Source organism: Heterocephalus glaber, unplaced genomic scaffold (assembly GCF_053883595.1).
Source record: "Heterocephalus glaber isolate CG9 unplaced genomic scaffold, H.glaber_assembly_v1.0 deba00001457, whole genome shotgun sequence".
Taxonomy (NCBI): domain Eukaryota; kingdom Metazoa; phylum Chordata; class Mammalia; order Rodentia; family Bathyergidae; genus Heterocephalus; species Heterocephalus glaber.
The window spans coordinates 45,993,818-46,019,902 of record NW_028258305.1 but is presented as its reverse complement, the minus strand read 5'-3'; the positions used below and the strand labels follow the sequence as shown (position 1 = coordinate 46,019,902).

Sequence of the window (26,085 nt, the reverse complement as noted above, 5' to 3'; positions counted from 1 at the left end):
TTTCCTGGAGCTTTTCCAAGAGTGTGTTGTTCATAGACCTGCTTCTAGAACAGCAGCAAGATACCCTTTAACTCTGATGTCTCATCTCGGGGAAAAGGTCTGTGGGGTTTGACACTTTGGCTGCTCCTTGTTTCATGGCCTTCTTGAGCCTCAGTTTTGCTATCTGTCATATGGAACTGTTACTCCACAAGGTCTCTCCTTAGCTCTAAATTATCTTGATCTTTAGGATTTTGCATCTTATAGGGAAACCTTCTAGCATGAGACTACACCAGTCAGCTACCATCCCAAACTATCCCTGCAGGTCCCCTTTTTAGTGCTGTTCCTTTTACAGAAACTGTTGTCTCTGAACACAAAATTATTAGCTAGCTCTGAGGTTAGGAAAAACAGCCGAAGTATCTTATTTTTAAACATAAATTGTAAGTCTACAGAGAATGATGGAAGGGTGGTACTGCTTCAGAGTACAGTGTACTGGCTCTCTGATGGCTGTCTTTAGCTTCAGAGACCCCTTTGTGGCTCTGGTGTCTGTCCATGCTCCAAGGAGAATGGGCTTGTTTTGAATCACATTGAATCAATAAAAGACAGTGCATCAAAACATGTTGACAGACCACTCGGTGGAGGCAATGTGTTTGTTAGTGAAAGTTGGAGCTTCATTTGCCCTTTCCTGTCTTCCTTCTGCCTTTGTGTGTTTGTTTTGCTTTTTTGTGTGTCATTGTATCTTTCAAAGGGAAGAACAAGGGGCCTTCATCAGGCTTTCCTGGGCTCTGGCCCCTGGGCATCTGTGGACACTGAAATGAGAGACCCACTGGGTGGGGCTCTATGTCCAGGAGCCTCAGCAGAGAGCACAGGAGGAGGCCCAGAGGGGAGGCCAGGGTTCTGAAGAAGAAAAATTAAGATGAGCTTGTGCTGGAGCAGCTAGGACCAGTCGTGGTTAGCTGGACTGAGCTTTCTGACAGATGGCTAAAAAACCAAGCGCAAACCTGCCCCTGACTGTTTCTGAGGGGCCTGGAGCCTGCCTTAGCAGCTGAGCCTTTTTGTCTCCTGTCTCTCCGTAAGGAGAATCTTGGGCCTCTCCCATGGCTTCCCAGAAGTTTGCAAATCCAAGAGACAGGGATATAGTGGAGGACGGACCAGTATTAGGCAAACACCTGGCTTCAGAGCCAAACATCCCTTCTGGCCGCAGGCAAATTCCAGGTAGAGAGTGCCCAGGGTCAGCTAGCTGGGCTTTCCTCAGGGGCTTCCTGGTATTCCTTTCCCTTTTCCCTGCTTGTCATATCTTTGGAATAGGATGATCTTTCCATAACATTCCTTTTAATCTTGAATTTATTCATCAGTTAAAATGAGTACAATTCCAGTTTTATCAGAACCCTTCAAAAAGTAATTCTGTTTCCCGTGTCTGTCTCCTTGGTGGGGGCTGCTGGGGTGTCTAGCTCATTCTGCTTCTTGCTGTGTCCAGGTCTTGCTGACCTACCCCTTCTATACTGGTTTCTATTCGCTCTGTCCGTCTTTGTCTCTTCTCTTGGGTCGGACAGGAACTTAAGGCAGACGTTTACTCCTTTCTTAAAAATTAGGAGATGAAAATGGCTTCAGTGGCCGATGGCAGGCAGCTGGGCTTCTGGGACTACATGAGGAGGAGGCAGCCACCTGGACAGCGAGCTTGCTTTGCTATTCTACTTTGCAGCCTCATTTTCATAGGAGTAATTTCCTGCCAGGGAAGGCCCTGAAGTAATACATTTCCCACTAAAGTTTCCCCTTTAGTTCTTTTTTGAGGGATTCAAGTAGTCTACCTCCAAGTACACACACACACGCGTGTGTATGTGTGTGAAACCACTGTGATGCCGTCAGTCCTGGGCTATGGTGATAATTGTAAAGGACACTGGCCCTCCTGAGGAACTGGGGACACTTTCTCCTCAGTGTGGCATGCAGCAGCCTGCGGGTCCAGGCCCCCGGTTGCTTCCCCAGGGTCCCCATTGTTCTGTCCTCTGCTTCCACACTTCCTGGCTCTTCATCCCTCTGTGCATTTGTCAAGCTCTGTCCTGGGACAGTCTTCTCTCAACAGCAGCATGCTTACAGCTGCGGTTCAAATGCACTTCCTCGGTGGAGCCTCCTCCTGCTCCCCCAGGGAGTTACTTTCTCTAAGTCATTGTTCTTGCCTTCACTGTCACGTGATCTTACAGTTGTCTACTCCTGTCTCTCTCTCTCTCCCTCATAGCTGATGAGCCCCTTGAAGGCAGAAATAATACTTTATTTATTATTATATCTTTAAGATGGGGCATCTAATAAGAAGCCAGTGTTTTTTTGAACAATAAGCTAGGAAAAATGGGTAGTGTGTGATAAATCCTAAAGTATATTCTGAGCTACTAAGTGCTGGTGAACTTTGGAGAAAGAGGAAGGATTAGCATGGTGGCAAGAGGGAGATCAATGCCTGCCTCTGCACACGTAATCTGTGCTTGCAACAACAGACCTGTGGGATTTTGCAAAGAGGAGCATCAGCTAGTGGTGGTTGGGGTCCCGAGTGCCCATGTGGGGAATGAGTTCTGACCTGTATCTCGCACTGCCATCCACCCTTGGAAAGCCATGGCCACAGACCATGCTGGGAAGCCTTGGGAGTCTTTGAGGGGTGAAGTGAACTTGGTGATGTCAAGAGAAAGTGAGAGGGGCCATTGCTCACGGTGCTCCTGAGGTGTCTGGATAAGTTCCAGGACTAGGCTTCCGAGTTCTAATCCCTGGTGGCATTGGGTAGACCGGGAATCTCTGGCTTAGGGAAGTGTTTTTCTTCCTCCTTCCATCCATTCTGCTGGCTTTTCCTCTCTTACTTCTTCTAACTTTCACTGCCTCCTCCTTTGGCATGCAAATAGGGAGAAAGCCTAGAAGGAATCAAGAATGCCTGCTGTGTTTCTAAATAATTCCAACCTTGATAACTGTGCATTCAATTCACCTATTGTAAAATGGAGATAATTATATCTCATGGACTTGTGTGATCATCCAATACAATGATAATTTGAACAAGTACAAATTCAGTGTTACAGCTATTATGATGTTTTTGCTGACCTCAGATAACCTCCTTATTTTCAGTGGTAATTCCTCCAGAAAGCTTTCGATGATTGCTTCTTCTCTTGCAGTTTTGTGGAGAGCAGATAGTATGTAGTATTTGCCTGGCCTGCTCTTCACTTTCTTCTGACCTTCTTTTCTGTGATTTGGTGATTCTTTTGGATTCTTTCTCAGAGCATAGGGCTGGCAGCCTGTGGTTATCTCTGGAGACACCACAAAATCAGCAGCACATACAATAGCAGGAATCCTATCGTGACTGATGCCATGCTCTGTAGTGCCATTTGCAGCATGCCTGGAGGGCACCTGGCCCCCCATAACTGGCCCTTTTGATCATCAGGAAATGTGGGTACAGATGTGGTCCTTGGACAGAAACCATTGACAGTCAGTAGAGGACAGTCACACTACACCTTGCAACTAGTGCTTAAGAACATGTGCTGTCTTCCATGGCCAAGGGAAAGAAGTCCTTGTGTGTGAAATATCCTCTGAATTGGGAAGCTATCTACCATGTTTGTTCTGGAGTTAGATGGACCACACAGCCCCTGAAAGGTGGGGAATTGTAAAAGTTTGAAGTGGGGGGAGCATATGATGCTTGATCCTTCATAGGACTTCTAGAAAATGTGGTTATTCCCCGAGTCAGTACTAGCAGAAACTCATGAAACATTCCACTGAATAAAAATCTTTGGAGGGGAGAGGCTTCAGGTTTATTTCTGACCCTAACATACTCAGTTCAGTGTGCTAGGGTTCTGCTGCTCATGGGATCCCCATCATGTGCAGGCCCTGGGCTAGGCGAGTCAGGTGCATGACACAGAGGGAAGACTTGCACAAGTTCTAGGGCCACAGCCTCCGATGGGCTTGCTACAGCACAGCCTCTGGTCGCTGTGGACAGAGCCGCACGTCCATCAGCCTAGGTGCTTTTAGAAGTAGCGCTTCTGCCTTGAGTTAAATCTCTAAGGCTTTATTTAGAAGGTACAAACCCAACGTGATGAGGGTCAGAGCTGAAAGGAGGGAGTGGGGCAGGGAAGGCTGCCAAGCAGTGCAACAGTATCTGCTACTCTGCTGGCCAGAGGTCTAAGCTGAGCAGTGCAGAGACTTGGCGGAACCTCAGAAGCTGCGGTCTCTTGGTACACTGCGACTCTTGGGAAGGTTGGCTAGGGGAAAACACTCCCAAGCAACGTGCACGTTAAAGCAATCCACATGGGGAGAAGAGAGGGTACTTGCTTTCAGCTGCCCTTCCGGTTCCGTTCCCCCTGAGGCAGGCTGCATCCAGCCGGAGCTCCTCTAGCCCTGGTGGCTGTTCCGCAGTCAGGTTCCTCACCCCATGACACTGTGCTTCCTACTAGTGTAGAAGTAGGGGGACAACTTGGCATGGGTGGGGCCCAGCCCAGAGGAAGAGAGGAAGCGAGTTGGGGATGTCTGGGGAGCATGGGTCCTGCACATCAACCTCCTTATCAAAGTGAGGAGAGCCCGGAGTCCGGTGGCGTGGAGGGGTGCACGGGGCTCAGCTCCTAAATTCCTTCTTTCGTCTCCACCCACAGAAAGTGAATGCATCCTTCTGACAGGCTCCTTGGCTCAGACTTCGCATCCAGGGGCTTAGCAGTAACAGAATAGTTTCTGCTGCCCCACCTCAGCTGCTCTGGGGACCTGATCCTAGCTTATCCTCTCCAAGATCCTTTCCAAGAGGCCCGAATCCTTATTAAGAAACACTATGGATTTTTAGAGTAAAAAATCTATAGAGAGACTTCAGAAACAGTCTGGGGAGATTATAAAGGACTGTGGGCCAGTTTTCCAAGGAGATTTTATAGAATATTCAATAGCTCTCTCATGTCCTAAAAGACCTGTGGAGGTTTCCCTAGCTGAAGCTGGCCCTGAATTATGATCCCCAATGCCGAGCCCAGCAAAAGGTCACAGCATAACAGATTAGGGCTTGATTCTGCGATTCTTGTAAAAATAGAACCACCTCACTAAAATGCGGTGGGGGTATTAATTTCCAGGGCTGAAGTTCAGTTTAATAGAAAGAGCACAAAATAGAGCTGCCTTTTCAATCCCAAAGCTCATAATAGAACCCTACCTTGCACCTCTCTGGAAACTGTCTCCAGGCCGACATTCTGAAATGTGCCTTGCGCTTTGCTTTTGATGACAACTGGAGCTGGGTAGCTGGAAGGACAGCAATTACTGTCCACATATGAGGAACCTGAGGTGTTTGGAGCTTAACCCACTCTCATGGACATAGAGCAAGGCAGAGGATGTGCCAGTTCACAGTTAGTAAAACCGCACTCTCAAGTGGGAGCAGAAAACTGCAGTTACCTGCACCTTTTCCCAAGAAGGAAGGCTACTGGCATGCAAGCCTACTGTGTGCTGGGCCGTGGGTGAGATGCTCCATAGTCACAGGACTTTACAATGAGAGCAGCAGGTCAGCAGTCTCGTCACTTAGCTGGAAACCGAGGCTCGGTGAGTTCAGGTCATTTGTCCGGTAAGTCACATTGCCTCTGAGGAGGACTGCAGCTGAGAAAAATGGGTGCCTCACGGGTCTGACCGGCATGGTTTCAGCCCTCCTCACGGCCCCATGACATGCTCTGCTGCCTTAGCTTGATTGCACCCTTGCCCACATCCGGAGTTCTGTCCAGGGAGGGCTATTGAGGCTGCTGAAAGTAGGTGAGCTGGTAAGAAGCCAAAAGGAGATTTCTGGAAAATCTGGGAGAATCTGACCTTCATTCTCTGAGATTGGCCTGAAACTTTAACTGGAGCTTTTTCTCTCACCGTAAAGCTTAGTGACATAGCTTGGGCAGGCAGGTGGATCGAAAGTAAATTTGTTTGCTTCAGAGGGCACTGGAGCTTGAGCAGTGGTGTGAAGGTGAGGTGAGGGATACATGCCGAGGGAGAGATGGAGAGGTCCTGGGACTTTTGCCATCCCTACGATGGCCTCATGCTAGGCACTGCAGTGGCGTGTGATGCCATACGATGACTTCTCCCGCACCATTAGTCCTCAGTGGGGCTCAGCAGGAAGGCCGGCCCTGTGGCCTCCTTTGGCAGAGCTCCTGGCTGAAGTGAGGGTCCAGGGTTCTTCAGCGGGTGTCACCCAAGCAGATGTTCTGTGCAGACCAGGCATCAGGTGCTCCTTCTGGAGGGAGAGCAGCCCTGGCTGTGGGGCCTGAGAGGCTTCAGGGTCTGCTCCACCTAGGGCGAGAGGGGAGGACCCAGGGCCAACCCCCTAGAGGCTCCTGGTCCAGTGGAGGAGGAAATATTCTGGTTTAGAAGAATGGCCTGACAGGACAGGGATAAGTGCCCTGACAGTGAACCCTCTGCTGTTTTTATTTCTTCACTTTGCAGGCTTGACATCTAGGCCAGATATATTAATGTTTATTGAAGGACAGTGGAAGAACGGGGAAAGACAGTGGGCTTAGAGTGAGTTGTGCACATCGGACCCTGGAAGGTCAGAGGAGGAGGGTCCGTAAGCTTTCTGGGGAGCCAGAGCCAGGGCAGAGGATCCTGTGATGTGCAGCCCAGACTGCCCCAGGACTCAGGCACGCGCCCCATCTGCGGGCTCCTCGGTGCTGACTGTTCTCAGTCCCTCCCAAGATCTGATTTCCTTTGACCAATGTGATGCCCTCTCTCCCAGGGCAGCTGTGGACTCAGCGGTGAGAGGGGTAGAGCTGCCTGCAGGTGTCAGTGCAGTGCAGGACCTGCCCTTCTCTAGGGCCTCCTATGGGCTTTGTGCTCTTGAGAGGTGAAATCATGGACAGAAATGTACAGGAGAGGAGCAAGGGCTAGGAGAAAGATGATGCAGAGGGAGCTCCAAAGCTGAGGTGGGCTCCTAGAGCTGCAGCCAAGTGTTCTTTGGGATGACAGTGTTGCACAAGGAAGAACTATGTGGGGTCTGGAAGAGGATTTGGGCCATTCAGACTCTCATCCTAGCCTGACACCAACTCCCCCTGGGACCTGGGGCCATGCACTTCATGTTCACCTTGTTCTACAAACCAGCTCTCACAAGGCCTCGCTGAAGGAAGGTGACCGTAGCTTATTGCCCTGTGCTGTGTCTGTGGTAGTTTTCCAGAGGGCAGAACCAAGCAGCTCCTGTAAAGCTGGCCCTGCTCAACCCTCTTCCCCATCCCTGGCCCTGGCTCTGCAGTGACAGCCAGTCCCTAGCTCCCCCAGGAAGGACTCTCTCACGAGCCACAGCATGTGCTCTATGGCTCTTCCAACAGCGTGTAAGTGATGTTTTCCTAGCTCTTACCCATTTTTCCTGTGCCCGACACAGATCACAATAGGAGAACCCACCACATGGCCTAGCACACGCAGGCAGAAGTCCTGATGGAATCGAGGGAGGCACTAAAGAAAGAACTCAAGTGAAAGCGGCCCTGAAATAAAAAGTAGCTCTTACTTCCTGCCACCCCTGCTGCTCTGCTTGTGCTGACCACCCGTTCCCCTGTTGTCAGGATACAGGGAGTCTAGTGAGCCAGTAAGGACATTGTCTGATGTGGTGCCAGCCACAGCGTCATGATCCTGGCCTGTGCTCACAAACAGGACCCCGGCTTCCCTTGTGGCCCGTGACACCTGCTGCTTTAGCCTGCATCACCCTGAAAAGGATCCCATTAATGCCTGAGGAAGTCCTCCTCCTGGCCTTTTCCTCTCCTGAGAGCGAGCAGATTTCATGGCATTTGGCCATCTTTTGCAAGGACCTTGATGTCATCTCACTTTTCTTTTGAGCTTCTGGGTGCTCCGAGGCTGTATTTGTGTGTGTAGCCCACACCCCGTAGGTGTGAAGTGGTTACACACATGACTGAACTGGGAGTAGGGACAGTTTAGTGGTGTTATGCTGATGGAGCCACAGCCTCCCTGTTTGTCCACAGTGGAGAATCTATTTCAGCTCACAACCCATCTGCACATTACTTTTCTATGTAAAAAGAGCCAAATTTATCCACCCACTTCCTATTACGCTGTGTGACTGGAACACAGACAGCCAGTGAGAACAAAGGGCCTGGATCAGAGCAGTGGGCTCTGAAGTTTCCTTGTGCATGCGAAGAACCTGAGTGTTGTACTGAGAGGCAGGACCCTGAGCCACCTCTGCAGTGGCTGTGATTTGGTAGATCAGATGTTAGGGTGGAACACTTACATTTTTAACATCCACGTCAGGCCATTTTAGTTCATGGCCTCACTTTTAGAGCCACTGGGTTAGCAAAATGAATTCAAGTCAGATAACTGCAGAACCCCACCTACAGGAGAAATGCCTTTCCCAGGTCATATTTAATTAGCTGCTTCTCAATGTAAGCCTCTCTAATGACTCTGATGACAAAATTTAAGCAGGGAATATGTCCTGTTTCTGCTGGGTTCCTGGTTGGTGAGGGTCAGTACCTGGTTTTTGTTTGTTGTTTTGTGCCTCTCTTTTTTCTCAGAAAAGTGTCTGAGTTTGATGACAAAAATTACACAGTTACTACTATGGTGTGGATCTAGAATGTCCTTTAAAGCCTTGAGCGCTCAGAAGCAGGGCTTTCGGAGGGCGACTGGCTAGTCGGGCGCTGTGCTCACTGGTGGAGTCGTCCACTCGTGAGTCTGTGGCTGCCCTCCTGTTAGGAGGTGGGGCCTGTATAGAGGCCAGTCCTGGAGTTTGTGACCTGGAGGATCTCACTCCCTCCCTGGCTCCTTCCTTCTCTCTGCTTCTTGGTTTCTAGCCCACAAGAGGCTGTGTGCTTCTCCAGGCCCCTCCACCATCCTGTCTCTGCCTTGGAGCCAGCAGACCATGGACTGAGACCACAAGCCCCCCTGAAACCTCTGGTCCTTTAAGTCGGGGTTGTTGGGTGTTTTGTCCCAGTGAGGAAGAAGTAACTGACATGATTACCCTACTTGAAAGTGAACTTTCCAGAGCTTTGTAAAGGGAAGAAACATTTTCCCTGAGATGAGCTAATGGTCCCGTGTCCTCAAAGTCCGAGGGCAGAGGGTGAACACATGGAGTCCACTGTGCTCTCCCTCTGATGTCCCCAGCCAAGAGATCAAAGCAGGAGGGTTAGAAGCCCCTGATGGCACTGAATTTCTGTGACATAAATGATTCACAAAGGCCATGGGCATGTTTCCAGAGGCGTAACAATCTCACTAAAATCATGGTTTACTCTCAATAAATCCAAATCTGCTTATATCTAACTTACTACATATGGCTACAGAAAAGCTGCATTTTTTCTAATCTCAACACTTTTCTCTCTTGTTCAACATTCAGATTTTATTTCCACAAACACAGAACTGCATTCTACATTTGAGGATGTCATTTAAGGCCAAGAATTTCCAATAAAAAAGCATTTATCAGCAGTAAAGTTTGTTTGAGGATTACCCACTGCGAATAAAGCCAAGCTCTCCTTTTAAACTGCAGCATGCTATTTTGGGAATGTGACCCCTTTCATGAATAAATGACATGGTGACATTTACAGATAAAGCAAGATTTAACTGCTATGAAAGGAGGTGACAAATGTCAGGATGTCAGTACTGATCCGTGAACATAATGGTTTCTTGCCTGTGCACTGAGCAGATCCATACTGTAACTGCTGCCTGCCAGCATCTGTGGAGAAGGAGCCCTGCTCTCTGGGAAGAGTGGGGAAGGGTGGGGAGGCTCCCAGCCTGGGAGCTGCGAGTGTGGGGTGGTGGGCGTCTGAGCGCGGTCTGCCTCTTAACCCCTTCATGCCGTGAGCCAGGAAGGATGATGCCGTTGTACTGTCTCTGGCGCGGTGACGTCTGAAGAGGACTCAGATGTTGTGAAAACAGCTTTCTAGTTGTCTTTGATTTCCTAAAGGAGTTGGAGACAAGGCAGGAGAAAGTCTGGGTCATTCCCAAGGTGAGGCCAGTGCCACAGGTGGTAACTGAGCAGGGGTGCGGGCACAGATGCCCACACCAAACTCACCTCCCGTCAAGGGTGGCAGCCAGCTCTGCCAGCAGGCATGGCCAAGGTGGCAGTGTGCACGCTCAGTGGGACAGTGTGCACCTGAGTGCTTGCCCTTCACCAGTGCCCCTTCCCAGGCCTTAGGTAGGGCCCTCCTGGTTCTGTTTCTACAGCTTCGAATCTGGTTTTGCTTTCTTGAGCTGGATGTCTTAGTCCATTTCCCGTTGCTATCACTGAATACCTAAGACTTGGAAATTTATAAATAAAAGATTTATTTTGACTCACACTTCTAACATCTGTCCTGCTTCTGGTGAGAGCCTGAAGGCAGAAAGTGGGAGGGAAGAGGCATGTGGAAGAAAGAAAAAGAGGAAATAGAAAGCCTGAACTTCTATGGTAGCTAACCTATTCCCACGAGAAAAGCATTAATCCATCGCTTAGGACTCTGCCTTCCTGAGCCAGACCCTCCCACCGACCTTCACTTCCCAGAAAGCCTGGGCAGGAGGATCAGCGGGGACAGGCCTTGGCAAACCCCAGCCCTGGCCTTTGCCTCCTGCCTTAGCACTAGCAGCCAGCTCAGGAAAACACCCCTGACTGGCTTGCAGTGTGCTGTGCTGTGAATGCTGCCCTGCCCCTCGAGCCAGTCCACACGAAGTCACCAGGCACCATGCTGGGAAGAGCCCACGACTGGACTGGCTCCAGCTCCAGCACCCCACAGTGATCTCTGGTTAGCAGGGCCTCTGCTCTTCTACACTGGCTCCCGACCCAGTTAGCGCTCTGGTTGACCAGGTGGAGCTGCCTTTCCATGCAGAGTCCCAAATGTGGAGGACCAGCCTGGGGGTCTTCCTGTAAGTCCGGTGTAGAGGTCAGGGTCCCCCACTCCCAGCCCTGCCCTGTCCTGCTTCAGCACGCCCTTCATCTCTCATGCTCAGGGATGGTCACCCGCCCTCACTCGTCTTTCCTTGAGATGTCTCTGGCTCTGGCTCATGGTGTCTATGCCCAGGACAGCACCTCCGCCCACCCCAGGCCTGGACAGCGTTCTCTTTCTCATGAAACTTTAAAGTTTTCTTACTCTGTGTCTAGCTATTACCTCATTCAGTACTAAAAACAGGGAAATAAGCCAGGTACAGTGGCTCATGCCTGTAACTCCAGCTACTCAGGAAGCTGAGGCAGGAGGACTGCTGGTTTGAAGCCAGAGAGGGATACACAGGGAGACCCTGTCTCAAAGTAAAAGTTATAATGCACTGAGGATGTAGATTAATGGTAAATGGGTAAATTTACCATTTAAACTGAACTGGGTTCAATTTCCAGTACTAGAAAACAAAACAAAACAAAACAAAACAAAACAGCAAAGCAAGAGGCTCTGAGGTGCTAACCGAGCGACTTAGCTGCGCCCGTACAGTGTGTCTGGGCCAAATTGTGACTAGAGCCCAGGTTTCCATTCTTGGTGTTCCCTCCTTTCCTGTGTAAAACCCCGTCTTCCATTACCCATTGCCCAGAGGCCCAGGCTTGGAGGCCTCCCAATCACCCGCAGCCAGCACCGTCGGCCCGCGGACCCTCCCCACTCTGGGGTCCTGAAGGGGGCACTTTGGCTAGAGGGGCTCAGAGCTGTTGGCAGCTGTTCTGCACCAGTGTAGGGCACATTTTGCTCCATTGCTCTTGGGATAAGTGTGATTTTCTTGACAAACACCATAGTCTTGTCCCCTGGAGCCTTGAAATTCCAGAACAAGAGCAGGTCAGGAGGCAGGGTTATCGCAGTCAGGGCTGGCCGGCTGGCCACCTGCCCGGTGGCAGTGCTGAGCAGGCTGCAGGTGCTTCCCCGGGCCCGCGGTTCTCTGTTTAGGGAGGTCTTCCCCAAAGAAAGGGCTGCCCTTTCCGCAGCCTGGAGTGAGCAGCGCGGTCTCTGCCTGAGCGAGAGGCTGTGGCCAGGCTGCTGGGGAGCAAGGCCCTCCCTGGTCAGAAGCCTTTGCAGGCCGGAAGTGGCAGCTCCGCCTGAGGGTGGACTCAGTTCAGAGAGGGGAGAGGAGCTCAGTGGCTGGAAGAGGCAGGTGGTTCTCGATCAGGGCTTTGGGAGGTGGAGTCAGACAGGACCTCAGGAGGGAGAGGAAGGCTCGGTCAGAAGAGGCTCAGAGGAGGGCGGGTCGAGCCAGTCGGCTTTCCATCACCGTGACAGGACGCCTGAGAGAAACAACTCAAGGAGGAAAGGTTTCTTTGTGTCCCTAGTTGCAGTGGTTTCAGTCCACAGTCACTTGGCTTCATTGTTCCAGGGCTGCGGCGAGGCAGAAACATCATGGCAGAGGTGGTGGAGGAGGAAAGTGTTTGCCTCACGGCAGCCAGCAAGCAAAGAGAGAGAGAGAGAGAGAGAGAGAGAGAGAGAGAGAGAGAGAGGGAACCTGAGAGGAAGGCGGCAGAGACAGGCGGACGCCCACGATCCCTGCCTTCACCGGCCTGCCTCCTGCTCTGCCCCTCCCAGCAGCACCCTCCAACGACGGCCTCGTCAGTGCCTTAGTCCACGGTGAAGCCGGGCCCATGACCCAGCCACTTCCCCAGGCCCGCACAGGGGCTTTGGGGGTCCCTGCAAATCCCAGCCATGACGGGAGCACCGCGCTCCCCTTTGCAGTCCTCCTCCTGTCCTCCGGCTGCCACCCAGGTCTCTAGCTGAGGAAGCAGCTCTGGGCGGAGGACCCTGGACCCAGCTCTCCTCTCACTCCAGTGGAGAGGACTGTAGGCCTTTCCTTCCGGGGGGCCCAGGCCCTGGGGTGCGGGATGTCGCTGGGCAGCTCTGCCTCGGCTCCTGCCTTGGCCACTCTCGGGAGCTCAGGGCCCAGAAGGGCAGTCAGGGCTTCAGGCTGGGCGTCCTGTGCCTCCTCGCAGATCTGAGACAATTAGGAGCCCAGCCGACCTTTTTTTCCTCAACCTAATTCACTTTACACGCTGACGAGGTTTCAACTCCAGGCAGGAGACTCGTGACGCTGTCACGAAGGACATGTGGACAAGTGCAAGGAAGACGCTCTTCACTGGAAGTCAGTTTCACTTGGAAGTGTCCGTGTGGTTGAAAGTTTCTCTGAAATCTTGGTGATTATTAAGATGTCAGTGGCAGGAACCTCTTCACTGCTGCCTCCCGCAGCCCGGCCTTGTCTGCACTGACAGGTCTCCTCCTTGAGCCTCTGAGCAGAGCAGGGAGAGAAAGGACAGGGGATGAAGGGTGGCAGGAGACAAAGACTTCTTGCTGAAGCCTGGCCTGCAGTGCTCGGTGTGCTCCTGCCACTGCCCTGAAGACTCTTCTGGCCTTTTCTCTCCCTCTGTGTGTGGCAGATCATAGGCAAACATGCGGCTGAAACTCACAAGCCTGCAGAGTGGCTCAGTGATCCTGGGATGGCTGCAGAATCTGTCTTTGAGAGAGCATTTGCCAGCGTTCTGAGTTTGCAGAAGTGAGGGAAGGATAGGCTGATGAAGGAGGACCTCAAACTGCCCTGCCTGTGGCCAGAGCAAAAGCTCTTCAGCAGGCACTTTGAGGCCGTTTCTCTCCCTCTGTAGCATTAAGGACAACAGGACGTGGGACTTCTGACTGGGGAAGCAGGAAGGGGGAGCTCCAGTAAGCCTCCCGGGAAGAGGAGAGGAGTCTGTGGGGTGTGGGAGGGCTCCTGGTGGGAAAAGGGACGAAGCTCAGGAACAGGGGAAGCCCTGCTGTTATTCTGCAGAACTAAATGTGTACCGAGAACCACCCAGTTTTAAAAGCTATGTGCATCTAGGTTAGAGTTGGCATTTATGCATGCAGGTCAGAAGTTCAACACCATTCCTTCTGTGTGCCTTGTCATCTTGTGGCTTGTGTGTCTGGTCACAGGTCTGCAGGCTTCTGGGGGATACACACTGTCTCCAGAGCATGGTGCACCTGGGATGGATGGGACAAAGGGAGAGCGCCTGCCCTGGGGTGGGCAGCCATGGTGTCCCCAGTCCCAAGGAGCAGGGTTTCTGGGTTGGCAGCCAGGACCTTCCTCTCTGTACCCTCTAAACCCCACCCTTGCATCTCCCTGATCCTCCTTGCAACCTGGGGACAACAGGGCCCACACTTCTATCCCCAAATCTCCGGTTCTGGAAGGACTGTGGCACTGGAGAACAGCCTTTCTGCCTCAGGAGCTGGGGGCTGTGCTTGAGCTTTCCTGGCAGCTCTGGAAGATTTGCCCTTTGTGCAGGCCAGTCTGGATCCAAGTCTGCCGGTGCCCTTCTGATTCGGCCTCCTGGGGTCGTCAGCAACAGAGAGTTCTGTGGTGGCTGCTACATTGGCAGAGCCCAGCACGGAGGCTTCTCTGATTGTCCTAAACCATGCCTCAGGAAGGCTGCAGGAGAGCAGGCTGTCTCCCAGAGCTTCATCCTCATGAAATGTGAAGGGTGTGAGCGTCCAGGTGGCATGGGAGAGCTTAGGTGAAGCTCACGCTCAGGGTAGGCTGTCTACAGAAGCCAACGTGGCTGTGCATGTGTGTTTGGAAGATGAGTGCCTATGTCTGTCTGTGTAGTCTGCACACAGGTGGCTCTGTATGAAAACACTGTATTTAGGAGTTAATAGTTTAATATATACATGCAGAAGAAAACACTGAACTAAAACTTGGGCAACTCTAGTTGAAAGTATTTTTCTAACTACTGCAACAAGAAAATAACTTAAATAAGAGAATGGAACATAAACTTGCTTTCTTTTGACCCGTCTGCTGGCTGGCCCCGAGGACTGCTTCCTGTCTCAGCCCCTGTCCTGGGCAGCCATGTTCAGAACCAGAGCCTCGGGTGGCCTGAGCAGGGCAGAGCAGGGGCTCGCTTGGGCCCAGCAGCCTGGCTGCACCTTTGCTCCCCTCAGCCCCAGAGCTTGAGCTCTCTCGCTGACTCTAAATTTCCAGGGTGAAGGGCACGATGCCGCTTTTTGGGTGTGGCATTTCAGTGAATGAGCAGAAAGCAGTTGAGGAGCAATAAACATACTCACCTTGCCGAGCAGCGTGGGGCAGCCAGGCCTCGAAGGCTGATGTCTTCCTTGTGTCCCTCAGTTTTGTGACTCCATACCTTTAAATATTCATTTCCACTGCACTACATGAGGACGTGAAATCAGAGCGCGCGTCCCCACATCTTGTCCTGGTGCAAGTCCATCCTGTGGTCCCGATGGCAGCTTCCTTGGCAGAGCTAAGGAGAGTCCCCTCCTCCTCCACCCATGGGAGACAGAGGCCTCTCAGGCCAGAGAAGCTGCCTGGCGGCGTCAGGCTTTCTTAGGGTGAGGCTGAGAGTGTGCTCCCAGGGTCCTCTCTTGAGGGCCAGCCGCTCTTGCTCAGGATTGTGCTTCCATCTCTGAGTAGTACCCACTCTTTCCAGGGGAGCCTCTCGCTCCTGCCCTGTGCCAGCCCCTGCTCCTGACATGCGTGGGGTGCTCAGTAACCATTTGTTGAGTCAGTGCATGGCTCACATCTGTGTAGGGCTGGCTTTTCGGTGGCCGTGGCTTTCACACATCCACAGCACCGGGCTGTACGTGAAACACACAGTGGGGAGACTGAGTCAGGAGGCCCTGCTGTGCAGTGGAAGGGCCAAGGAGCCTCAGACCTCTTCACCACTGGCCGTGCTCTGAGCCTGGCTCCCTGGCTGGAGGACAGGCCTGCGATCTGGAGGCCTCGCACGCCCCAACCTCCTCAGCCACACTGCTCAGAGCAGGCCGGGTGGTGAGCTCCACCTGGGCTTGAAGATACTCTCTGAGCCCGGGGACTCCAGTTGCCAAAGAGAGTTACTCGTCATTTATAAGAGTGCTATAAGGAGAAAGCTCACTTGTTTTCTTCCCGTGGAACACCCGCCAACTTTCCTTTTCTATGTACTTGGGTGTATTTGTTATAGAGTTTCTGATCAAACTAAACCATCTCAGTTCTACACAAAATCACTGCTTTGGGGCAAGGGTAGGGTATAGAGTTATCAAGACAATGTTTCTGTGAGAAGAACTACAGGAAACCCTAAACTCAACCTTTTTAGGACTCTGTGTTTTGATTTTCTTGAATGACGCCCATGCACAGTTCATCTAAGGTCAAAGGTAGTCACCAGGTGGAAAAGGATGCTCAGATTCGAGGCCACAGCATTTTGACAGATGTTATTGTAACCCAAGAGGTAGGACACCTGTCCATCTGAGCACTGCATGGGGATTTACCACCTCCTGTACATACTGGTTTCTTTACAGGAGCAGCATGCAGCACACTGCACAAATTGTCCTCCTTTGAATACTGCAGATTTGGTTGTTGGAATACTAATGGCACGGGTCACACACAGGAATGTCCCAAGGGCTCCTTAGGCAGGCATTTCCCATAACCTGAGGCACCCTGTTTCCTCCACTCAAGCCACACATGGGTCCTCAATCCCATTTTGTCCCTCATGACTTTAAGGAATCACTTCTCCCACTTCCATCTGGATGGACTTCTGTGCTCGGTATCGCTGACTCTCAGAGAAGTAAAGGGACTTACTTTGAACCAGCCTGCTGACTGCAGATAAGACTGACACCAGAACTCAGGCGCTCTGGAGTCTAAAAAGGTGCTGTCTACACTGCCCAGCACACTGCCACCCTAACCCAAGGACTGTTTCGCCAAAGGAATGCCAGGTTCTTCCCAGCAATGCTGATTTCTAAGTTCTTTTATTCTGATTCTTATAAACATCTGAAGGAAACGGTGGTTTTAGAGTGGAACATTCTCCTGTCCTGCCTCTTCCCTCCATGTCTGGCTGCTAACCTGATGCCATTTTAACGCTGAGAATAAGATTCTTTTGGGCCCTTCTTCTTATCTCTGCCTTTCTGTATGTTCTTTGAGAAAATTCTGGAAATATGCAGTCCTGGCCAGCGAGCATGTGGGAGTTGTCCTTCCTTGTCTCCTCTTTGGGGAGCAGATTCTAGGACAGAGCACAAGTGAGTGCATCAGTGCAAGGGTGTAACAGGGACTCTATAAGCATTAAATTACAATTTTAGAATAAAAATATTGATATAAGACAAAAAATGGTGAGTTAAAGGCATTTGCCTTTGGGGTGCCCTGTCTCTTTTTTTTAGCAATTCTAATGCTTCTTATGTCTTACCTTTAGAGGAATTAGGTTTCTTCTTTTCCAAAGAAAGAGGCACAAGACTCACCCACTTCAAACTTCACCCTTCTCAGAAAAGGCACAAGACTCACCCATTTGTTATAAATGATTGATGCTAGTTGCCTGGTAGACTTCTGGGATGGGAAGAAGCAAAACCCAAAGAAAGGCAGGAAGCTCTGGTGCCAGGATATTGGCCAGCACATGGGCCAAGGATTAATCCGAGGGAGGGCAGTGGTGGGAGCCCTGGCACACATGCTGCAGCCGCCTGCGTTGGCACTCAAAGGTCTAAAAGGTTCGGCATCACTGAGCTGAAGCCGTCGTCCTTGGGGGCTGCATAGAGTTCTCCTGGGCCAGGGCTGTTGCTACAACAAGCTTTAAGATGCTGTGGCCTGGCAGCGGAAAGCTGAGCTTGTGCCACAGTTCTGGCCAGAACACGATCCCTTTCCTTTCAGAGCCCACTGAATTAATTGAGAGAAGGACAGCACCCCAGTGACTCATGCTCTGACAAGCCCTTGGTCTCTTTGTGCCCTGGTGACAGGCAGCCGAACTTCAAAGGCCCTCGTGCCTTTCTCCTTTTACCCTGCCTGTCAAGAGAGGCTGCTGAAGAATGGACGCTGGGGTTGGAGGGAGAGTGGCCAGGGAGCAGACCTCCCTGCCCTTTGTCCTTCCTTCTCTGCCAGGAGCCAACTCAAGATCGGCTCCGCACCCTGCAGCCGCAGCCCTAACCTCTCACACCAGGGAGACAGCTCGTGTCTCTAAATTTAACAGGAGGAGGGAAAAGGAGGTCAGCATGTCCAGGGTGAGAGCTGAAGGTGGAAGGAGAATGAAAGAGACAGTGGGCTAGCGGAGGCAGAGAGAGAGAGAGAGAGAGAGGGAGGGAGAGGGAGAGAGGGAGAGGGAGAGAGAGAGCGAGTATGAATATGAGAGGAAGAACTTCTGGTCAGAAGTAGCTGTTTCAGATTAAGCGAGTGGAGGAAAGAGTTTGCAGAGATGCGGAGTGCGGCTTTTTCGCTGTTAGGAGGAAGGAGCACTACTAATGTGTGCTAATTGAGCAGTCAGTTGGCATCTATGAGGAGGCTGAATCAGAGCTCGCTTAGTGCTGCAGGAAAAGCTTGAAGCACTGAAGCTGCTGTCCCTGGAAGCAGAGCAAGGGGATTTCCGGCCAGTAGAAGCCAGGGCAATAGAACTGTGCTTATTAAACCCTGTTACACACCCTGACTGGAATTTGCATGTTCCATTACTTCGCTCATTTATTTCTTGCAAAAGTTTAGCATGATAGTTTTCAGCATAATTTTCTCTTTTGAATTATGCTGAATCTTGATGATTGGCTGTAAGTGACTAGTCTAGGACTTGGCTAGGTCTGCTGATCCTACCTCCTCTTCTTCAACGCCGGTAATAAATGAAGGTGAAGGTCCTGAAATTCTCCCAGGCTTCTCCCACCCGGATGCCGCTCTATGGTACTAACCTCTCCACTTAAGAAAATCACATTTTACATTCTTTTTAAAGGACACGCAATGATTTGTCCTGTGATTTTCTGGTGATTTTGTTTACACTCTTGCTTAATACTGCAAACTTCTTGTCTTGATGGTAGCTCAGATAAGTCTCAATAGACTTAGGCCATTGGAACAGAGCCAAACTCTGGGGCAAAGCCCTGTATGGTTGGTTGCAGCTACGACAACTTAATATCTTTGATTACTAGTGCGAGCTCATGTGCACTTTCTCCAAAGAGAACTTCTCTGCAAGAAAAGCATTTTGGAAGAAATATGTCCCTCACCAGACACGAGCAGCGTGTCCACCAAAGAACAACAGCAGCCCAGAAACACATGTCAAATCCTCCGATTATTCAAGGAAGCTTTTATTTTTTTAAATGGCTAAATGACAAGATTCACAAAACTATTCTGAAGTATATTTACTTATGATTGTGCTATTACCACGTGTTGCTAAGCAACGAAGAGCTTCCACAGTCATCAGCGAAAGGACTAACTCTGCAGGTCCTAGGTTTGCTCCCTGGGCATGGGTGGAGGGCCGGGGGCTGGGGAGGCGCTCGGCTGGCCCCTGCTTAGGAGCAGTAGGCACTTCCTCCATGCTTTTTGACCAACAGGCAGACAAAGACATGTCCTAAAAGGAGCTCACATTTTTGAAAGCTACTCTCCCAATGGAGGAAAAGAATGGAACATATCCCTGTAAGGCGTGTGTGTGTGCGTGTGTGTAGGAAGACGTGAAAGGGAAAGGGAAGGTCCTGGACAGTGGAGAAAGAGAGAGAGAGAAGAGTGTGAAGACTTTGGTGCTCTGCCAGCAGCGGCCGCCCCGCTGACCATGACCACGTACGCCCCCTGCAGGTCACTGCAGGAGGAGAGCCTGGCCACCCTCCAAACCAGGGTCATGCTTTCTCTTCGGCCCAGGTGATGATCGTTGCTGCTGTCCCCAGTGCCCAGCATTGGCTAGGAAAGAGTCTGCTTCTTCCAGCTGCCTTGGTGAGTGGAGATGCCACCCTCCAGAATGCTGGGGAGCACAAGGTTCTGTACTCAGCGCACAGATGAGTCCGTGTGAGCAATACAGGCCTATTTATTGTACAAGAGATGACTGCTGCATTATGACACACAGTTCGTTCCTAGCTAACGTGCGTTGTTTCCCCTGCAGCTCTTTTTATGTTAAGCCTGTCTCTCCTGGTGCTATCTGATGGTTTCCTAGGCGATGCCCTCCCTGGCCAAGCTCTCACTGATGCTGGAGTGGGATATTATCTGTAGGCACTAAATATCTGTTTTGTTCACTCAGTGTTGGTCTGTGGTTTCTCGCTGGGTGTGTGGCTAGTTTCTCACGAGGGTCTGTAATGTGTGGCGAGAGGAAAGCTGAATGGATCAGCCTGCACACATGCTCCGCTACTCCAGAGCAGGCCCCCCTGCCCTTGCTGCTGGGCTTTCCTCATTGGCAGTTTCATGTTTCAAGCTAATATAAAGACCTGGGGGCTGGTGGCTTTTCCTAACTGAGACAAATTTGGGGCCCAGAAACATTGCCGCTATTCCTAGGGAGAGCAGAGACCAATTTTCTTAGAAGGGTAGGTTCAGCTGCCTATCTGCTGTATCCCTCAGCTTCTGCCCTGTGAAATGGGAGTGCTGGAGTGGTGTCTAGAAGCATCGTCTACAGTTGCTGGAAACTAAGTGGGAAGCGTTACTTCTTCCTTAGTCCTCTTTGACAGAAAAGGTCCAGATATAGCTCCAGGCTGGCTTTTCATAATGTGACGAGAAGAGAGAGCGGCCCTGAAGTTTGAGGAGCCTGCTGTCACTTTAGGAAGAGGGTTTGACAGCTTGGGCAGTATCCACACAGAGATACAATTTCTAATCTGTCAAACTGCTTTTTCTTAGGAGCCCTGATTATATGAACACATTCGCTCTCAGTTCTGATGGTCTCTCTCAGGAATTGTCTCTATAAAGCTAACTAAAACCAATCGATCTATATTGAGGTCTGGAATTAAATGCATCCCTTAGGGAAAAAACATGCACATATATGATACTTCTAGAAGTGATTGAGCAGAAAACCACATAGATCACATTTTAGCCCCAGATTTCTGAAGGAGGATGTGATAGAAGAGGACAAGCAGGACTGAACAAAAAGGAAATCTTAGAAGAAGATAAATTATATTAACAAGTGCCCAAGAATGAGGTTCTTATTCTTTAAAGGCATAGTCCTCTTGCCTTTGTGGTACAAGGAGGGAAGAGCATTGTCTGATTAGGCGGCTCAATCTCTAGAGACCAGATGCCTCAGTTTTTATTCCAAAGAAACCCTCCCCGTTCCTTCCCTTCTGTGGGTCCGTCATGAGCCGAGAGCTGTGGAGGATGATGAGGTTGATGGAGTTCGTGATGGTCCCTGAAATGTAGATGAGCACAGTGCTGAACAGGGGACCAAGGCTGTGCCTATCCTGTGCTCTTTGCAAGTAGAATTAAACCATCGCTTTATCCACTTCCTCTGCCATTTTGTGACCACTGATCTTTGTCTCTGGATGGAGCAGCTCTGTGGACAAAGTTAAAGATGTCAGAGTGGAATATCCCAGGCAAAAGCTGAACCCAATTCTCATGTGCAGAGCATGGATATACAAAGTGCTGCCAGGAGGCATCACCTAGACCAAGATCAGTATTTCTGGAAACTGCTTGTCATTGAGAAAGACCTGCCTCCGGAGCCTTGGGAGTACCGTTAGGAGTAGTGGCATCGGGATCCACTGTGAGGAATATGTTTGATGGTGCTACCTACTACACATGTGAGTCTAGAGACATATATGTATTTATAAAAATGAAGGCGATGTTTTATGAAGTAATCATCTCACTCTGCGGGATATACTCTGATAAGGCTTCATTCCATTCCATTTCAGATAATTGTTTGCGATTTTGTAATTAATTTCACTACTTTGACACTAACTAGAACTGGGTGTGGCTTACAAAAGGGTCCCCTTGGGCCATTTCTTCAAGGTTACCCTTCTAAGTGTTGACCTGGAAGAGGACTCGTGTGGCCTCTGTTATGCATTTGAATGATAACTGAAAATATAAATATTCCAGTGCACTGAAAAACTTTTATGGATTTACATTCTGCTTCAGTTTAATAGATCAAATGCAAGTTATTTGGTGTAAACTTTAAATGCTATAGGTATTATATTAATTTAGTAATAAATCAGTCATCTCCTTGAAGTTTATTTTGGAAGAGGTAAAGAAGTAAAGGATATTAATGTTTATTAATGCCTAATATGTGTCCAGCATATTACCTGTACTATCTTCTTTAATCTTCAGGTTACCCTAAGGAAGGTATTATTTCATTATTTTACAGATAAGGAAACTGAGGCGCAGGGGTCAAGTGATATGTGTCACTCACTGCAGCTCCTCAGTGAGGGGCCAACATTCCTGGGTGGCTCTGTTTCGATATAAAGTGGGTGTGCGAGTCACCTCTCCCTTACCATAACAGTGACCTGGGATAATCAGTTCCAGTCCATGATTGACTCACGCATTGCCTTTGGGCCTGTGGCAGATACACACCATGGCATGAAGCATCTGGCAGGCAAAGCCAATCGCGCCATGGCCAGGATGCAAAAGAGGGAGAGGAGTCCCGGTTCCCCGAGTCCCTTCCGTGCATACAGCACCAGCATACGGAGGCTCTGCCTCTTCCGGTTTGTGCCATCCCTCGACAGCTCCACGGGCCGGGCACCAAGCCCTTAGCGTATGGGCATGTGGGAGACACTGCAGACCAAAACGAGAGGCTTTTTCCCAGTTTTTATTTTTCATCAGTACTTGTTTGCATTATATAATGTCCACATTCCTCATGGCGAGTGTGGTACACATGTGTAACTCATCTTAATTCCTTTTTCATCCCCTTTCCTCCCTCCACCCCACCCTCCAATTCTTGATTTCCTTCCCATTTGAAAAAGATCTATTTCCCCACTCCCTATTATCTATCTTTCATTTGCTTTTTATTTATATTTGTGGTTTCTCATATAAGAGTAACCATGTGATATTTAACATTGTGGGTCTGATTTATTTCATTAACATTATGATGGCAAGATGCATCCATTTTCCTACAAATGACTCAACTTTATCCTTTATGGCAGAGTAGTACTCCAATGTGTATAAATACCACCTTTCCTTTATCCATTCCTCACAATTCATAGTAGCTAAATCTTTGAAGCAGTCTGCACGTCCTTTTACAGAGGGATGGATAGAGGTGGCTTTACCCCCACTCTGTCGTCTTCAGTCTGAGGTCCGGCTGAAAACCACCTGCGTTAGTTCAGCAAGCACAGACTGCAGCTGTTTCAAACAGTTATCAAGAGGTGATTTTTTTGCTCCTGGATTCAGAGCGACCCTAAGAGTAGATGAGACAAGGGATTTCCAACTCTATGTTTAAACATTTCCTGGGCAGGAAACCTTGATTCTGGCCATTACTTAGATCACAAGCTGCGTTTGTAGCAAGACTAGTCATGTTGTCAAGATTTTTCGAATGCAAACACATAGTGATGGACACGTATACTTGGCATCAGAAGTGCTCTCTCAGCAGCCTGCACTCAGCCTGTCTGAGACAAGGGAGCCCTTGCCGAAGACTGATTACAGAAGGATTTGGTTGTTGATCAAAGGGGAAAGAAAAGAGCTAGGATAACATCCTGGGAAGGAACCAGGCTGTGGATCTCAGAGATATGGCCTCTGACGCAGGACGGGTCGCTATGCTCTGTGCAAATTTGCAAAAACCATCAAATCTCCATGAGCTTATTTCCTCATCTAGAAGTGAAGAGGATTATCATATCTACTTCAGAGAATTTGTAAACACGCAGTGATGTTATTCGACTTTATCACTGTTGTTATGACTTGTCACTCTACCCAGCTCTCACATTCAAATCCAACTTGAAGTGCTAGGGAGAAATGAAGGCTTCACACCTGCCACCAGAGAGGGCTATTTATTTATTTTTCATCATTTCCATGAGCTCACAAGAGTACTGTTTGCCAATCCAAACATACCCGATTCCTCAGGTTTTTACAATACTAAAAAGGTCCTACCTTGAAAACAGCGAGACTTTGAGGGGCAGTTAGACCATGAACTAAAATCCTGTAGAAATTTTCATTTGTCAGCTTCGAATTTCTCCTTTCTTCTCTGACCCTCCTATTTAGGAAAGAGTGGTTTCTGATGCAATAGTGGGACTTGTGTTAATAGAAAAATAGTAATGAAATAGAGGCTGAGCATTGTGGAACTGCCTATAATCCCAGCACTCTAGAAGGCTGAGGCATTAGGATCAGTTGGAACCCAACCTGGGCAACTTAGTGATTTGTGAAGACCCTCTCTCAAAATTAAAAATTAGAAAGGGCATGGAATGTATCCCAACATGAAGGCCTGGGTTAAATCCCTGCAAAGTAAAGAGATATATTTTTTAAAGACAGCTTGTTAAACACCTTTGAACAGATAAAGAGACTGAACAAACCATTGAGAATGGCTCCCAACACGAAGGTCTAAAGGCCTTTGTTGGGAAGGAAGTCTTTGTAGCAAAACTAGCCAGAAATGAGTAAAATGCACTTTCCCAGGAACCGAAGGATGGAACTCATCAGTGGAAGCAGATTAGGACCCAGTCCTTGGCCTGGGGTCTCCACAGGGCTGGGCCTCTCCCCACTTCCGTTACTGCTGCTCCTGCGTGTGACACCGGAGCAGATGGATGGCGGAAACCTTGTCTCCAAACAGTCACTGCTGCAAGAGGACGACAGGTGTGGGTTGGCATCCTGGTGTCTAAGGAGAGCAGGTGGGAGCTGGATTCTAAGGCTGCAAAGTCCTGGGGCCACAGAGCAGATGAGGCTCTGCGTAAGTCCACCTTCTCTGGGGCTTGAGAGCCTGTGGATAGCCAGGGCAGGAGTGCGTGTCAGAGAGCTTCAAAGTTTCCTCATTGCTGGAGCTGTCCAAGGAAGCTGGATCCAGCAGGGCCCATAGCCTGCTCAAAGTCTGTCATGAGCCAAGTGGTGCTCGGTGGACAAAGGACGGTGGTGTCCAAGGGCTGGGCCCGTACACTGGGTCCTTCCTTGAGGCCATTCACCATGGTGAGACGTGCCTGGTCACTGCTCAGGGCACAACCGTAGCTCCTGGCTGCTGTCACACCCTAACTCTGGTGGACAGCCAGGGGCAACAGGACCATCTTCCATTCACATGTTGCGCCTTTTGCTCGGTCAGGGACATCTGCACATAGCAGTTGGTTCCTAATGTGGCAAGGTGGGCTCGGGGACCCCATTCTCCATTCCTCTCTGTTACAGAAAACCTGGACGCCTAGGAGTTTGTCTCCCTCTCTGTTCCATCCAGGGCTGTGCGCTTCAGATACATCCTGTTTGCTCGGCCCTGTCTTCCTTTGATAGCGCCTGGTGAAAGGGCGACACCTGCGTGTCTGCGGTCTCCCGCTCCCCGGCTCTCCCTGTCTCCTACAGGCTCCAGCTGCACTCCCAGCCCGTTTCTCAATCCCCAGTCGAACTCCATGGTCAAAACTCAGTATGAAAGTTTCTCCGTGAAGGTAAAGACTGCTATCATTTAAAAGCGTGACTTTTTCTCAAGGATGTTTGCATTCGAATAGGGTGACAGGGTTCCAAAGGAACCGATGTCTCTTCACTTTTTTCTATAACTCCTAATTCATGCTTTGTATTTACTCTTTTATTCCTACCACCATATCTTCTTCTTCTACTGCCTCCAAAACCAATTGCATCCTTCTTTAATTATTAATTAATTACCCAAATCCATATTTTGCCCTTGCTTTTTGCTTCTCTTCGGTGTCAGCAATTATCTAGCATGCTAGCATTGGAGTGATTTCGTTTGCCCCAGGGCCCTAACCCTACCCATGGCACCCCAGTACCCAGGTCTTCACCATCACGAGGCAACCCCAAAACCCTGACCCGGAGTTAGAATTCTCCAACTAAAATCTATATACCTTTCTCTCTCTTCCCAATTCCCTGTCCAACTGAACATTCTTCTGTCTTTTTTGGACTCCTCTTTGGTTTCCAGTATTCAAATCAAATCGGATCCATTTTGAATATACTGGAATTGTTGCCTTGTCTGGATTCCATCACCCATGCAAAGATTCTTAAACCAACATCCGAAGTCCGTCTGGACTCTTATTTCCTCTAAGTCTGTCATGCTGTCTTCTTCTGGAAAGAGCACCGCTCTTGCTGCTGTAGTGCAGACTAATAAGGTCAGTAACCAAGCAGACCTGTAGCTCGAGTGAAGCCTTGATTTGGATGGAGCTTTTGTCTTGTGAGCAATTGGGTGGCAAGTCTTTTATTTTTTTCTCTACCCAATTCAAGATGCCTGTGCCATCTGTGAAGGCTAAGTAGAGACTTACTGTGATTTCCACCTGGCAAGGTTTAGATGTTTAAGGGCTCCAAACACAGGTGGGAACAAACACATGATGTTTAAGAAGAAGGCATGTGCTTCGGCCGCATGTGTCAGTGCATATCACTGTGATGGACTGACTGCCTTTTTCCTGCGGGGAAGTCCCAGGTGAGGAGCTGTGACTGTGACAGAGCTGGCCTGGGGCTGGTATCCAAGATTCTCATGCCTTATGAGACATCTTCTCTCTGGAGCCTGGTATCTGAGCTTCTCAGACCTTCTATGTTCTT

The 26,085-nt window shown here is 49.8% G+C and overlaps 2 long non-coding RNA genes across 2 annotated transcripts in view; one reads left to right on the top strand and one right to left on the bottom strand.

Annotated features, from left to right (window-relative positions):
- The window catches only part of LOC147827081 (uncharacterized), a 101,977-nt gene that overhangs the window by 52,348 nt on the left and 23,544 nt on the right, over positions 1-26,085 (top strand). The window lies entirely within an intron of this gene.
- Positions 9,242-17,660, bottom strand: LOC147827082 (uncharacterized). The gene is made up of 3 exons (XR_015453246.1): positions 16,976-17,660; positions 14,874-16,795; positions 9,242-9,814 (listed from the first exon to the last, which is right to left on the bottom strand). It is a non-coding gene; the product is annotated as an uncharacterized LOC147827082 (long non-coding RNA).